Below are 4,376 nucleotides of genomic sequence, written 5' to 3'. Positions count from 1 at the left end.
TCACCCTCCCGAGAACAAGACATCCCAATTCTTTGAGCATTGACATTTGCATTTCTTCTCATCTGAAGTAATTGGTTTGGATATAAATAGACAACATGAGAAAGGGCACAAAGTGTCAAGTTTTGGAATGAGAGTCGGATAAGTTTTTTGAGCCAAGGCTAATGGCTCTACAATTTCAAACGTGTGCCTTTGGAACCTTCCAAAAATAGTTTCTAGATCAGCACCACTTGCAAGAACATCTTCCTCTCATTGCATTAACTCCGTCCATCTATACTTTCCTTCTTATCTTAGCAAATACCTCAAAGTTTGTGGGCAAAGCATTTTCATAGTAGCTGAAAATGATGGGATCATTAGGAAATATTTGTTGCATCATTCGATGAAGGATTCTCATAAATCTGAAAGTGAATCTTAACCATCCTTCTTTCCTTCATGTAAATGCAGATGAGTTTCATAAAAAGAACATGTGAGCTCACCCTTTGGGCAATATTTCTCAGCAAACAGAATCTCCAATACTCCCATTCAGTGATGGTTCCAAGCAGTAGAGAGTAAAGCATTCTCACACTTCCCCTTTCAAGATTCGGATGAATAGTGAACAAGCTACATCATCATCTCCAACATTATAGATGTCACAAGCACGATAGAATTCATTCAAATGTTGCTCCACATCTTTGGAATTGTTTCCCCAGAAAATGGGAAATTTCTCCATAGGAATACACCTCTCCTTGCAAGTTGAGGGGACTTCACCATAGCCATCTTTTCCTTTGGGGATATGTACTTTCCGCTGTAAGGTTAGCAGTGTTTGGTGGGCTTGGTGGAGAACACAAGGAAGCATCCCATCGAATCACCATGAAATCTCTCTCAACTCTGGAACTCTTTCAGCAGAATCACCATGGCATTCTTTTGCAATATTAGAAGCTTTAAAATTGGAACCACCAAGGAATTTGCGCTCTCAAATCTTGGATCAAATGGTCACTAGGGAGCTCATCCTCCCGAATCTTGGATGGCTCTTGGCTCTTTGGAACTTGCCACAACCAATCAGTGCCCAAATTACCATGAAAAAATCTTTAATGTCCTCAATGGTCCCTTGAACCAGGCTTTGAAGAACCCAATTGATTCAAGATCATTCTAAAATTCTCTATAAAAATTTCCAAGATCTTGGAAGAAAAATTTGTTCTTTCTAGCACAATTTGATCTTCCTTGAAACTTATCTAGATGTTTTTGTTTTCATTGGGCAGAAAGCTTCAAGAACTACCTCTCAAATGCCCAATGTTCTGATTATTGCTTGTTTCACTTATGAATGATATGGTCACCAATAATTGCCACAGGAACATTGTCCATCTTTGAAATGATGGAAACGGTTTGCATCTCTCACAACAATTTCTCGTGCAACAAGCTTTGAGATAAACTTAATGCTAGTGTGGCAGTCTCCACACACTCTAAAGTTTTTGATGATATGGATACGTGTCCCAGGGGATGTGTTGAGAAGTCCAAATGCAATTGCTAGCTTCTCACTGTGATGGTAGAGAGTATGTTCTTTCTGCTCCTCTTCCACATCATGCAGCACAAAATTCATGTCAGGCATATAGCCTGCCTCCTTCATCTGCCCTGACAATTTCTCCAACTTCGCATAAATCAACTCTGTTTGGGGGTGTCTTCTATCTCCTACGAAGAAAGCATGTACATGGTTATCTACTTCAATCCAGCTACGTCCTGGTTCTTTTCTGATTCCCATGTCCTTCATCATTTTTCGCACTTTTTGAATGCCATCCCACCTGCCAGCTGCCGCGTAGATGTTCGACAGCAGCACATAAGGTACAGCATTTTTAGGGTCAGATTCAAAAAGGCGTTCAGCCACCATTTCTCCTAGCTCTACATTAGCATAGATTCTACAAGCACCAAGCATTGATCCCCACACGGCTGCATCAGGTTTAATTGGCATTTTATTGATAAAGTCATGTGCTTCAACCAGCATCCCAGCACGGCCCAGAAGGTCAACCATGCAGCAGTAGTGCTCCATTCTGGGTGTGATGTGATAACACTGAGTCATGAGATTAAAGTATCTCCAACCATCATCCACTAGGCCAGAGTGGCAACATGCAGACAGAACACCGATGAAGGTGACATGGTCTGGGTTCATGCCAGAGCATTGCATTTGTTCAAAGAATTGAAGGCCCTCCCTAGCACACCCATGCATGGTATATGCAACGATCATTACACTCCATGAGACCACATTTCTACTAGGCATTATCAAAGTGTTTTTCTGCATCTTGTATGCTTCCACATTTGGCATACATGTCTAGAAGGGCACTCCCAGTAAAGACATCAAATAAAAATCCCCTTTGAATTACCTCTCCATGAATCTTTTTGCCATGTTCCAGAGCTGACAAGTTGGAACATGCTGTGAAAACACTGGCAAATGTGTCCGAGTCTGGATCCACCACACTCATGCGCATTTGCTGAAAGAGCTTCAACGACTCATCAGAATGCCCACTCTGGGCACATCCTGCAATTATCTGAGTCCACGACACTACATTTCGTTCAGGCATTAATCGAAAGAACTTTAAGGCTTCATCAACCAGCCCATTCTGTGCACATCCTGCAACGATTGCATTCCATGAAACCACATCTCGTTCTGGCATTTCCTGAAAAAGCTTCATGGCCTTGTCAACATCCCCACTCTGGGCATATCCGGCAATCATTGCATTCCACAGCATCACACTTCGTTCAGTAGTTTCATCTAACACCATCTGTGCACTGCCCATCCTCCCACATTTGACATACATATCTACCATGGCACACTGCAAAAAAGGATCAGATTGAAGTCTCCTCTTAACTATGCCTCCGTGAATCACTTTTCCATGCTCCACAGCCCCCAAGTTGGCGCATGCTGGCAGAACACTAGCAAATGTGAACTGATTCGGCAAAACACCGATCGTCTGCATCTCACAAAACAATCTCAAGGCCTCCTCATCAAGACCATGCTGAGAAAAAACCGCAATCATTGCACTCCACGAGACAACATCCTGATTGGGCATCTGCCGAAACAACCTCAGGGCCTCGTCAACAAATCCATTCTGTGCGTATCCTACAGTAATTGCAGTCCAGGAGACCACGTTTTGATCGGGCATTTTGTCAAACACTTTGCGTGCAAGCTCCATATACCCACATTTCACATACATATCTAAAAGAGCGCACCCCACAAAGACATTAGCCTGAAACCCACTTCTAATTATCTCCTTATGGATCTCCTTGCCATGTTCCAGGGCTACCATGCTTGCACACGCCGGAAGAACAGACGAGAAGGTGAACTCATTCGGCTGGGCACCAGAAAGCCTCATCTGATAAAACAGCCTCAAAGCCTCATCTGCGCGGCCTTGTTTTGAGTAAGCTGCAATCATGGCAGTCCACGAGACTACATCTCGTTCGGACATTTTGTCAAACACTTTCCGAGCATCATCCAGATGGCCGCACTTGGAATACAGGGTTACGAGCCTGTTAGCCAAAAGGATGTTGTCATGGAATTGAAATTGACTGTGAATGATATGAGCATGGATTATTTTGCCTTGGGAAATTCGTTTGTTGTCGATGCAGGTTTGCAAGAGAGAAATATAAGCAGATGAATCTGGACTGTACATACCTTGTAAGATGTGCAGTGCCTCTTTCAGACGGTTCTGCTTGCACAGAGATATAAGAGTAGAATTATTGTTGGAATTGGCGTGCTCTACTTCTTCTTCTCCCTGGAAATCAATGGGTGCAGTGTTGGTTGAGAGATTGGGTTTGGAGATGTAAATGGGCAAGAACATTTTTGTCCTCCGCGATGGGATTACAGCTGCCATTGTTGTGCTCTGCAACTCTGGCATTTGGAGTGGCCATCGAAACTTCAATGGCCTTTCCATTGTATAAAAAAAAGTAAAATACAAAACTCGGAAGCACTGTAAGAATGTGGGTTCATCTCACATCAAGCCTTATACTAGTTAATATTTAAAATTAGATTGGTTTAGTTGTAATGTTTTTACGTTCAACCCTGGGAGGCTTCACCCATAAGCTTGCAGATCGGATAGGGAGGCTTCACCCATAAGCTTGCAGATCGGATAGGGAGGCTCCACCTAACCTGGTAGATGGGATAGGGAGGCTCTACATGTAAGTTTCTAGAACTAGAAAGCAAGTTTGATCACTAATTTCAGTTTCTGTAGTTTGGCTGTTTGGAATCAATTTGTAAATAAAAAATAATTATTTCATCTTATATATAAATTTGTAATTTATTTTACTAAAATATTTATTAATACTTTACATTTTTTAACTCAACCACAAATTGTAATTACAAATAAAAAAAATTACAACTAATGCTAACCACATAACCACATATAACTTGCTTA

The 4,376-nt window shown here is 41.9% G+C and overlaps 1 pseudogene across 1 annotated transcript; it reads right to left on the bottom strand.

The window, feature by feature from the left end:
* Nucleotides 1-1,005: 1,005 nt before the first annotated feature.
* On the bottom strand, nucleotides 1,006-4,097 carry LOC149215045 (pentatricopeptide repeat-containing protein At2g22070 pseudogene; annotated as a pseudogene). Its single transcript, XR_016250982.1, has 2 exons — nucleotides 3,638-4,097; nucleotides 1,006-3,492 (listed from the first exon to the last, which is right to left on the bottom strand). The product of XR_016250982.1 is annotated as a pentatricopeptide repeat-containing protein At2g22070 pseudogene (transcript).
* Between the last annotated feature and the right edge of the window lie 279 nt (nucleotides 4,098-4,376).

This window comes from Pinus tabuliformis, chromosome 1_1, assembly GCF_031772625.1.
Source record: "Pinus tabuliformis cultivar Carrire ecotype Pingquan chromosome 1_1, CPIR1, whole genome shotgun sequence".
NCBI lineage: Eukaryota > Viridiplantae > Streptophyta > Pinopsida > Pinales > Pinaceae > Pinus > Pinus tabuliformis.
Note: the sequence above shows the minus strand (reverse complement) of the source record. Positions and strands in the feature narration are given on the sequence as shown.